Genomic DNA, 12,519 nt, shown 5'->3' on the forward strand with positions numbered 1-12,519 from the left:
GTTTTATTTCTCATTATCCTACCCGAATTTGATTAGCAATAGATTAATTTCACCCAAGTCGAGTCTACTTTGCCCATAATGGTAATCGGTGAGTGATCTCTCCCTTAGCTTGACCTATGAGCCTTTTTTTGTTGTATTTTCCCTCCCCTGTCAAGTTGAGAAGAGGGAGTCAGGGAGTGGCTGGAGGGGCACCTGGAATTCAGCCAGACTCAACTCATTTGAGGTTTCTGGAAGTCTTTCCCTTTCCTTTCTGTCCCAGGAAATGCATCAGTTGGGTATTCAAAGAAGTAGATGTGCTGGGGAAGTGTTCAGTAAATGTCTGGGATCTCTCCAGTGCTTTATACTCCCATGGGAGAGTGGGTACTGTGTTAAAACATACCAGCAAACCCCCAAACAAACAAAAAAACCCCAAACAAAACCAACAGCAACAACAAAACCGAGCAGAGCCCTTTGTATCTGAAAATATTTGATTGTTGATTTTAATGGGCATGCAGACTTGGTAAAAAATTGGAGGTACTTGAAGTTGTGAGCATTTGGCCTTCATTCCAAAAGAAGCAGAATCAGTCTGTGAAACAAATTTCTTCTTCTCCCCTTTGCTGTTTGTGGTTTCTAAGTTGACAATGCCTTAAGGTTTTCTTCTCTCATGGTTTTGGTGCTTTGAGCATTACAGGTTCTCGTGGAAAAAGAGTAAATGCACTTTAAAGGAATCATTTTACCATTCTGTGTGGAGTGGATTCAGTGTTCACTCAGTATCCCTCCAATGGCTCTTGTTTGAAGTTGAAGGGCACAGAGACCTACAAAAGGCTGCTTGCAGTTGGTTATATTAATTGGTTTTCAATATTTCATGTAGTTGAATCCCTGATAATTCCAGAACCAGTTGCAGGCCTGCAGCATCCCATGAGACCAAAATTAGGTGTGTGAACCATGTAGGATTTAAGCTAAATGGTTGCTCTTCAAAATGGGAATGTTTATCCTGAAGGAAATTTTCAACCACCACTTTAGATATTAAACCCTTAGATATTAAAGCTGTAAAAAGAAACAGATCCTGTTTTCCATCAAAATTTATTGGTCTTCAAAAAACAATGTTAAGAAGTTTTCTATTTTGAATGCAAAGTAACATGAATGACATGGTTGTTTTTTCTATATCACTTAGGCTTTGTGAGAAACTGTGTTTCCATCCAGAAATAAATGTCATGTGAGTTCCTACAGCATCTGTATGACCACTAAACACTGGGACATTGCAAAGTCCATTGCAAAGAGGGCTCAGTTACCCTTCTGACTTCTCTTATGGTGTTGCCACCTTGATATCCATAATCCACTGGTGGTGTAAATCAGATATAAAGAATGGAAACATCTTCTTTTCCAAATGCTAAAATTAAACATCCTGTTTTCTCCCCCTCACTTGAAAACAGGTTCAAAGCTGCCTGGTAAATTTAGGTCAAATTCACAGTTACCTGTCATTTAGGTGAATAAACTATTCATTAAAAAAAGCATTTAATTGGTTCAGACCCCAAGAACGGGATATTCTCAAAGGTCTCTGCTGTGAAAGGTGTTTCAGACAGGTAACACAATCCCAGAACTGCTGCTGCAGAGCTGGTGAATAACCCCTGTCAAACAGAGAGCTGAAGGTAACAAACACAGCCCTGTTCTCAGAGCACAGAAAGCGAAGTCCTGCTTTACACAAATGCTCATATTTTGTTTCTCTTGTCAAAGCTCTGATCAAGGGAATCCATGGGAATTCAGGATGCTGAGCACCTCACAGCCTCCAACAAAAGATCTGCTTTGGTTTCCCCTGAAAGCAAATCTGTGCCAAGAGCCTGCTTATGAATTTGTCCACAGAAAGACATTTTCCTGCTCTATGAAAAGGTCTAATTTAATTTCCCTTCAATAAAGTGGCCTCATTCTCAATCTCATTCTTATTCTGAGCTGACTGTCTTTTCCCAAGGTTGGTTTGGAAGTGGCTGAATCTAAACCAGATTAAGTTTTACAGTGGCATGAAAGGAATTATACATGTGGAGTTGCCCTAGTTTAACCACACTTCATGCTAATTAAAGTAGTCTATGTAGAAGGTTTTTTCCACAGAGCAGTCTCCATTCGTGCATCCACATTTTTAGCATCAGTGTAGACTCATGAATTCCTCCTTAGTGAATCCACTGAGGGCCTGGTGAAATTTTTTTTCACAGGTGTTGTGTGGAGAATCATGGCTTTTCAATGGCAGCCCTTGTTTTATTTGTTTATTTGGAATATTTTGTTCCCATAAAAAATGTAAACTTTTAATTATTATATTGAAATTATATATCTATTCTATTAGGAGCAGTTTAGCACCACAGCATATAAATGACATGTCTTTGAGTCTTTATTAGACCAGTATTCAATGTACCTGCTTAATACAGGCTTGGAGACTGGAAAACAGTGGATTGTTTCACTGTTTTTCTCGAATGTGGTGTGCCTTTCATTACAGATCAAAGTTTATCTCTGCCACCTATCTTCTTCAGCCATCTGATCATCTTTTGGGTGAGAGGCTGAATGAATGAAGGTGAGGAAAGTCCTATCCAGAACAGGCAGAGAGGGAAAAAAAGGTTATGGTCCAAAAAGTGACAACAGACAGGATGCACAGATACTGAATATTCATGGTGTGATTTGGCTTCACCATGCTGGAATTTCCTGAAACCACAAATGAGCTTTTTAAGAGTCCTTTTGAACTCTGAAATCTTTTTCCTGCTGCAAGTAGCAAAGGATTCCCATTTAAATACCCAGAAGAGAGGTACTGCAGTACTCCCTCTTCTGCACTCACAGAATGGCTTTTTGGTGAGGGCTGTGATTTAGGCCTGAGGATGTGAGAGTGTATTTGTGTATGCTACCTCCTACAGCTTGTGGTTTTATTTGTAGCAGGTGTTGCACCACCAAGGAGTAGCAATAATTCACAAACATCCCCCCCAACTCTCCAAGACACAAAAAATACTATCTTTTTTTCACATTAATTAGGCTCATATTTATAGAATTCCTTAACAGGTCTTTCTATGATAAACCTCAGGAGGTGGCCTGAGGTTTTCCTCTTGCTTGTATTTAAACAGCCCCCACTGTCACCCACTTCTGCAAGAGGCATTTTGCTTCATAGAATCACAGAGTCACAGAATGCACTGAGTTGGAATTGACCCACAAAAATCGAGTCCAACTCCTGGACCTGCCCAAGACAACCCCAAGACTCACACCCTGTGCCTGAGATCATTGTCCAAACACTCCTGGAGCTCTGTCAGCCTTGGTGCTGTGCCCACTGCCCTGGGGAGCCTGGTCAGTGCCCAACCACCCTCTGGAGGAAGAACCTTTTCCTGAGATCCAACCTAAACCTGCCTGACACAGCTCCAGGCCATTCCTGGAGCCCTGTGGAGCCCCACCAGTGACTGGTCTCTACTTCTGTAGCTTTGTGTTTCACTTTAGAGCTGCTGCTCTCCCGTTGCCATGTCCACAGCTCCACACAAACATGTTTTAGCCATCAGAATTTACAAGCTCGTTCCCCTTGCAAGCTCATTTCCAGCTTTCCACCAGTGCTTTAAACCCGGTTTTGCTTTCCCCTGCTGCCACCACTGCATATTTTGCCCTTGGCTAGAGCAGCCCCCGTTGTCAGAGCTGCTCCGAGGTGGCCTCCTAACCAGAAGGATCAGTCCTGCCTGACTCAGCAGCCTCTCACCTCAGCAGGGGGAGTTTCTCACACGTCAGATGGATGTCAAAAACCCCCCTTCTTCCAGGATTGGGGCTGCCTTTGCTTCACATGTGTTCATAAAGGATGCCAGTATGGTTTCTGATATAAAAAAATGTGTGACAAAATCCCACAGGTGCAGTGTTTGCCCCCATTTCCCTGCAGTTCACGTTGCGTGGCAGCACTGACCGATCTCACCACAGCTGCCCTCCTGTGATGCAGGAACAGGACTTGGCCATGGAATCCAATTTTGTAGGGAGGCAACCGTGAATCTGAACACAATTAAAACAACTCCAGGTGGAGTTTCACACATTTCAGGCGACAGGAGCAGCTGCACTGTCCTCTAATGTGCTTTGAGCTCTCAGGTGCAATCTGCTGCATTTGAACTGCTGTAAGGATTGAGATATTCCTGTTTCTCTTTCTGGGTTATCCCACATGTATCCTGATTTGCTGAAACCTTTTCTAACCAATCCTTTGGGCCATTGATAAATTTCTACCAGTGTAAAAAGACCAGTGTAATTTAAGGCATAAAATACCGGTGTAAAACTGAGGTTTAAGGCCCAAATCACATCAAAAGACTCCACGTCCTACCTTTAAATGAGGAGATGTACAAAAGTGGCCAAGGGTTGTGCAAAATTCTTAATTTGCTCAGATATTTTACATGATGAGTAGAGGAAAAAATGTACAAATCAGTAAAAAAAAAATCAAAACTTTGGAGGGATTTGTCACGTTTTAGGAACAGGAATTTTACTGTTTCTGAGTGGGAATCTTGGCTCACATGGGGAGCTGGGGGCTGTCACATCCCCTTTCCCCATCATAAGGCAAAGCTGACCCTGAAAAACACACTGAGATCCACAAAAATGATGTAAATTAATAATTTATACTCAAAACCTCCCCCCCCAGTGGAACAAAGCTGGAGGATTTGTCCAGGAGGCTCATTTAAAACAGAGATGTGGCAGCTCGAAGATTCCCACACTTTTGGCTTATTTTGGGGGTTTTTACAGCTGTTCATGGGACATTTTCCCATCAGCTCTGAGGGAAAACACACAAAAAATACAAAAACCAAGGATGACTTGTGCAATTCCAGCCCCAATTCTCAGCTAAAGCAGCGAATTCCCTGTGTTTGTGTTTCCAAAAAACGTGGATTTAAGAAGAAAATATGCAAAACTTTAAATTGCTCATTTGGTGATGTCATGAAAATTAGTTTTAAAGCCTTTTGTGCCTTAGAGTTTGATATCCACTAATTTTTCTTTCCAAATGTTAATAAATGCTGGTTTGGTTTTCTTGTTGCAAATTGCTTTGGATTATAATAATTTTATCACAAATTCCGTCTTCTGTGGTAATTATTTCTGTGCAGGGTGCTGTATTTACCTTTAATGGGTTTGGGTCCATCTCCCTTGAAGATTTTGCCCTTGGAAGCTCGTTTTCATTCCTCTTTTTCTTCCCTTGCAGGACTCAAAGTGTTAATAAACACTTTGCAAAGCTACTTGTTTTTGTTCATTAGTTTTCTTTAATAGCTCTGAGTTACAAAAAAACTAACACAGCATGTGAGACAAACAGCAGAGGTGCTCCAAATACTTCAATAAATACTGTTATTTTCTGTGTTTCTTCCTGGCAGAATGTGAAGTAAACCAGGCAGGATCCTTGGCTTTTAAATTCTTCTCATCTGGGGTGTTGTTTCAGCCTCTGAGGAGCACTCTCCTGTTTAAAATGCCTTGCCTGTTGTTTGTAATTTTGCAAGACTGACATCTAAACCCTCATATATTTTTACAACGCCCATTCAAGCATTTTGCCACCTGACAGCCTCCCCTGATAATTGAGCTTTTTGTCTTGGTGGAAACCCTGTTAACCTTCTGTTCCGCTCTGCCTTCAGTGTGATAAAGGACTAAAAGTATGATTTTCTTTCTGATGGTATTTTATACAATTTGAAAGCACTGCCTGCACAGTGCCAGGAAAAAAAACCATCAACCAAACCTGGGGAAAAAAAAAGTTAAATAATCTGGTTATTTTTAAAGAATTTTTACCTTTAGTCTCTTTAATAATATTAATCACAAAGGCAGTGGGGAACTTTTCCCTGTGATCTGGGACGCTTAATGCTGTGTGGACATGTCCAGTGGAGGGCACTTGCTTGGAAATGTGGGGGAGGATGCTCTCAGGAGCTATTAACAGCCATCTGTTATAATAATCTGATTTATTTTTCAGCAGTTTTCAGTGGACAAGGTTGTGAACACCCTGACATAGTGACATATGTCAGACCCAGACAAGTGTCTCCCATCTGCTGCCTTGCTGGCCCGTAAGACATGTTATGAAATATTAGAACATGGGGGTTTTTTCCATCTAGTTTCCAGCTTCACTTCCAAATCTTGCATTATTTCCCAGCTGGGCCCACAGACAGCAAAAAAAAAAAAAAAAAAGAAAGAAAGAGGTAGCAGCCTTACTTAATATTCTTTCAATCTGCCCAGCCTAAAATCACCTTTCAGCATCGTTTGCCAGACTGATGATGCCTGAAATGGGAAGTGGAGGAGTGACAACCAACACAAAGGTCTCCTGGGTTCATTTCGACTCCCACCAAGTCAAGAAAGGAATTTTGTCACTGAACTTTGAAGATTTTCTGCTGGGAAATAAAAGACTTCAGTATTGCCAGCATTTTGGATATGAGAAGGGTGAAATGTCCATTAATTCCAATATTCTGGTTTGGGGTGGAACTTTCAGCTGGTTTTCAGCTGAGGGCTGCTGAGAATAGGTGTTATTTTATCCAGCTAGTTTGGAAAGCAGAAGGAAACATCATGTGTGTAAAATAACCCTGGATTATCAACCTCTCACAGGAGCAGATGTGGATGAGCACAGTTCTGTCAGACCTGGCAGTTGTGAGCACTTTGAACCTTTAAAATATGCTTTGCAACATTAATTAACTACTAATTAAGTAATATGTTTGAAATAAAGTCCCAATTAAATTTACTGTTTCTGCAGACTGGTATTTTTATATTTTTAATTCATTTAAATTACCTTTTAGGTTTTTTTCATTATTTCTTTATTAGAATCTTGTCAGTTGTCATCAAATAAAGCACATAAATGACTCAGACCTGCTAATTAATTCTGTTGTTCTGTTTTTCTTTTCAAATTACAATGAAATGAGATAATTATGAAATCTATTAATATCTTTTTGTACAAAAAGTTAAATTGAATAATATTTACTAATAAAGCACAAGCTTGGCAGAAGAGATTCCCAAGTATTTTGAGGATTACAGACTCTAAACTTCATAGCAGTGAATCCCACTTAATGTAGGGTCCTACTTAATGTCTTGGGTCCTTTATAATTATTTTGCTATTACTATTATTATTATTTATAGTTAAAATATATTAGTAATAAATAAATTTAACAGTAATACAATATAACAAATATACAAATAACAAAATACAATAATATATAATAACAATAATGATAATAATATATATTATATGTTAATATATAAAATACTAATACCTAACAATTTAATATAATAATTATGATTATATATGGATATATTTATGGTGTGTAGGAGTTGTGAATCTCCAAAGTGTGGAAGAGTCATCTTTATACAGACTAATAATAATAAATCTATATAATAATTTATCAATAAACATTAATGTATTAACAAATGATAATTTATTAATAAACAACAATTTATTAAGACATAGTAACTTGTTAATAATAAATAATATTATTATTATTGAGATTCACAACTCCTACACCCCACATCAAGCAGACAAATAAATATGTTACATTAGCAGTGGCTATTTGAGTTCTTTGACTGAAACATGAGTTTTTAATAGAAAATGCTTATAATAAAATTATCTAAAAGTGGAAAACCAGAATAACTGGGGGGTTCCTGTCTCACCCTAATTCACCCCATCTCTTTTTCTGTACTTTTTAAGAGGCAGTACAAAACTCCACAGAAAACACACTATCCCCAAACTGTAGCCAGAAGAGACCATTAATTAACATATTAAATCTAAATCTAAATTTAAAGCAGCCTTGGCTGACCTGAAAATGAAGTAATTTGTGACTTCCTGGCCATCTCAGACAGGGTTTTATTATCCCTTCCTGAGGGAAGGGACCCCACCACACAGAAGGCTGACGTTGAGCTGGAACTGCTGCATGAACCAGCTGTGCCACCAGACAGGCCTTGGACACCTTTCCGAGGTGGATTAAGGGCCTTGTCATGGCCAAAGCAGTCTTGACTTGGGGAGTTTTATTTAATTTATTGCCAAGTAGTGCAAACCTTTGGTTAATGACTTGGACACTGAGGGAATAAAACCCAAAACAATTTAACAAATATTGAGGTAAACAGGTTTTTTCCTCTTCCCCCAGCTCAGGTTCAGTGGATGTCCCCAGCAATGACTTCTTCCCTTTTGTGGGTGGGGCTCTTTCTTAAATCGGTTGGAGCAACAGCTTACTTTCCTTTTATAATCGTTTCTTCATTATTTTGTTGAGGAATATGCTGCTAGAGAGGAGATTTTTGTAGCTTTGTAGTCTGGACAACCCCAAAAGCAGCCGCAGGAAGCACGGAAAACGTCCAAGCTGTGGGAACAACAGACCTGCAACCCCTGAGTCAAAGAGAAGTGTCAGGGCACTCCATCAAATTGCAGTTTATTCCACATGGGAAACCATGCTTGTGTGTGTTTTCTGCTTTCTGGGAAAGTATGAGAATATTACAATAAAAGAATATGTTAAAATAGGAACCTGCCTTAGCAGCTCTGTGATTTTTTCAGGAGCTCAGAAATCAGTCCAAACATCCACTTGATTCTGCCTTCTGGAACAGCCAAAAGTTTGCAAATTTTATGAAACCTGTTCATAATAAAACAGGAGAGCAGATGCTAAATACTTTTAAGTTGCCAGAAAATCCAAAAAAAGGGAAACGACAAGAAGAAAAATCACTTTTTCCAGGCTTGCACCGTGATTTTTTTTTTTTGTTCCAGAGAAAGAAGGCACTGATAAATGAAACAATGAGCTTTGGAGGGAGCTGCTGCTCCAAGACAATTCAGCAGTGTTTTCTTGGCAGTATGTCAGGAGCAGGGACCACCTTATTGTTGCTGGTTTTGGCAAAGAAATCAGAGCTTTTCCAGGCTACAAATGGCAGAATATCAAAATGTTACAACAGTCTCTTCCCAGAGATGATCAGGGGGTTCTTTCATTAATTAAAGATAATATGAATATACAGGATCCACAACTCAAATTTTACTTTGTAAAGAGTATACACTTGTTATTAGGAGTGCTGGGGATCAGAAGGACAAGGCTTTTTTTTTTGTCCTGACTCTGTTTCATTGTATGGCCTTGGGGCAAGTCAGTCCACATCTCTGCACCTCCATTTCCCCAGCAGCAGACTGGAGAAAACAAGAACTACCCCACTGGGCCACTGGGAGTCTGAATAGATCAGTATTTTTGAAAGAACAGAGACTGGCATATAGAACTTATTATGTAAGTGTGAAGTAATAAAATGCAGACTGTGATCAGACCTGTCACTGCTCATTTTCTGTTATATGCCCCCAGGAACAAATGAACTGTGAGTGAGAGCTGAAATATTCCAACGTTACCTCTGAATAACCACTGGAAAATGGAACAATACTTATTTCAGATTCTAACCTGTATTACCATCTCCTCAATCATTTTTATGTACATTCTTACACAGTGCATTGCAGCTTGACTACTGCCTTTTTTGGCTCCCATTCTAAAAGGTTTGTTTTGTCCTTTTGCACATTGTCTCCTAGTTTTTCTCTCCTAAAACTTTATTCTATTGCCCTTCATATCTGCAGAGTTTACACTTGCAAGCTTTTCTGTAATCATCTGAAGCCCAAGACTCCATATTACCCTGTGTGTTTTTCCTAATCCTGTGTTTCCCTATTGATTGCCACTCTCCAGTGGCTATTTTTGGCACATGGCTTTTGGCTCCAGCTGCTCTGTTAATGCATAATGCATGTTTGTCCATCATCCTAAAGGCTGGGTGCACATCTTGCTGTTTTGCTTTTCTGATTGCCTGTACACGCTGTACTTGTCCAGGTGGTGGGTTTAAGAAGTGTGTATTTGTCGTGGGAATGACATGTGATGTGAGGCATTTTTCAGCCCTGCTCAGTGTTTGGCTGCCAAGTATCTTTGGGAATGAAAGGATTGCTAATCAATGCTATAAATAGAAGAATAAATGCTCTACGTGGAAGCAGGAGGAGACCGTAGAGATTCTGATTTTCGAGTGATGACATTGCTGGAACTGCATTAAGGTTGAAGGGACTGGATTATGAGCTGAAGGAAAAACTGATCCAGTTCATCTCCTGTCCAGTCTTTATTTCCCTCCATAGCTTAGAGGAATATCCCAGGTAATGGAGATTGGAGATGCTTCTGCATGAGAACAGATTTCAGCCTTCTGTCATCTCTGAGAGAGAAGGTAGCTGGACATCAGTGGGTATGGAAATCCTGGGATACTCCTCTAAGCTGTGGGAGGAATAAAGACTGGAGATGAACTGGATCCATTTTTCCTTCAGCTCATAATCCAGTCCCTTCAACCTTAATGCAGTTCCCCCAATGTCATCACTTGAAAATCAGGATCTCTACCTTCTCCTCCTGCTTCCACATATAGCATTTATTCTTCTATTTATAGCATCGATTAGCAATCCTTTCGTTCCCAAAGAACAATACAACATGCAGATGACATTGGCCAGGGAGTAAAATCAGGGAGAATCAGACTCTTGCTTTACAGAAAGGGGCTGCAACATCCAGCTTTTTCAGGAGAATATTAACTATTTCCTGTAACACCTGTATATACAGGCCTGAGCTGTGCTTTGGGATGCCTGCAAGGTTCCAGGAACACAAATCCTTGGGACTTGCAACACTGGCAGCACAAGCTGGGGCAGCTGCTGTTCGTGGTCAGTGTGCTCTGCTTGGGTCAGCCCTAGGCCCTTTCTATGGCTCATCCTGGGGGAGCATTTATCTGAGATTGAGTGACAACAATGAGCTGTACTTTGTCCCTCTGATGGCCTTATTTCTGTTTTAATCAGCATTTCTTTCACCTTGGACATGACTGTTTTATGGGAGTGAAAACACCCGTGTTTAGCATAATTTGGGATCTTTTATGTTACCCATATATGTCCTTCATAGTGATGCTGTTGGGCCCTAATGCCTCAGGTCATCTCTTTCCTTAGGTAGTCTCTGCTCCAGGAGAATGTTTCCTTCCAAAGCAAGCGTCAGGATGACTGGAGAAGGGATCCCATGTGCAGTGACAGTGACCAAGGCAGAGTATTAATTACTCGGCCTTCCTAAACGAGCTGAGCCCATCATTTCCCCCAGGCCTCGCTTCAATACCATTTCTATAACCCACAGAGCAAAGGCTACAGATATAAATGAAACAGCCTTTGAGCACAGGATAATGTTTCACCTTTGGACCAGGCAAATCACATGCAGTAAATGGGTAAATGTTTGCCTGCACATTTTGTGTTTGTGCCTCTCAGTGATGGCACCGACACAGACACAGCATGGCAGGTACAAACATCACCGTGGCACCACGTTCCTAGGAAACAGGGGAGTGGGAGAGGGCTACTTAGACATACTTCATATGGTTTCCTACTCGAACCAGCAGACAATGCCACAAGTTACACAGAAAAACCTGCGCTGTATTTGAATCTGAAATTCAAATTATTTCAGCTAATAGTGTAAGCTTTTAGCTGATCTACGCCCATCTGACTGGAGTCACAGCACCCTCCTGCCATGTGGGGGGAGCTTGTTTTAGTCACAGTGGTGGGTACGAGCACAGGAATTGCTGCTATGGGCAGGCTTCAGTGCAGGATGGATTCCTGCCTCGCCCTTGGCACTCGCAACAGAAGCTCACAGAGTGGTTCCACTCTGTATGCAGCAGGGAGAAGAAGATCCTATTAAGCATAGCAGGTTTTGTTCCTGTGAGTTTCGGTGTTGTAATTCCTGAGCTCAGCACTCCAAGGAATTCTCCTGCTCAGAGCACGGCAGGGTTGGATCCGGCGGTCACTCCTCCTCAGGGCCCACCTCTGATGCTCCTGCTGCCAGCACCCCCACAGGCCACAGGGACCGGGAGAGGTGGCACGTCTGTCACTGCCTCCCCAGGTGACAGCACACATCCCTTTCCTCCCGTGCACTGCCAGCTCCCGACTCGAGTTCTGGCACTAAGCAAACGGCAGCTCCCGGCAGGACTCCTTCCCTCTCTGCACACCAATATCTGCCAGGAAGAGTAGTCTGATTTATCACCACTGCAGGCTGCCTTTCTGAGGAGTTCCAGATTTCCCCAGCTCTGCTTTTCCTATCTTTAGAGGGCCCTGGGGCCTCTCCCACACTCACTGGGAGTCCCACCTGAGCCCGAGTGGGGATGGGACAGCGAGGGCCAGCGTCTCCACAGGGATGTGTGACAGGGCACTGTGGGACCCGCTCCACTGCACCCAACATGGCCAGGGAGGGTGGCCAGGCCCAGGCACAAGCCCCATCCACAAGGCTCATCGTGGTGATGAGGCAGGCCAGGCTCAGGCTCAGGCCCAGCGATGGCAGGGCTGTGGGCATGGGGATGGGCTGAGGCTTGGCCCTGTAGGCCTGGTTTAGTGGGGCTCTTGGCTGGGCAGGGCTGTGGGGAGCTGGAGACCAGCCCTGCTGCAGCATCACCAGGACAGGGGCCAAAATTGGTCCTGAGGGGGCTGAAATGGACAATGCCAGGACAGATGCTCACAGTCCTGGGGCATGGTGACCCCCCTCTGGGGGCCTGGCATGTACAGTCAGGGTTGGTGATGCTCTTGAGGCCCCATCAGCTGGCAAGGACTGTTCAGGGCCTTAAAATGTC

The sequence above is a fragment of the Corapipo altera genome, unplaced genomic scaffold (genome assembly GCF_003945725.1).
Source record: "Corapipo altera isolate COAL_440 unplaced genomic scaffold, ASM394572v1 239, whole genome shotgun sequence".
NCBI classification, from domain to species: Eukaryota; Metazoa; Chordata; class Aves; order Passeriformes; family Pipridae; genus Corapipo; species Corapipo altera.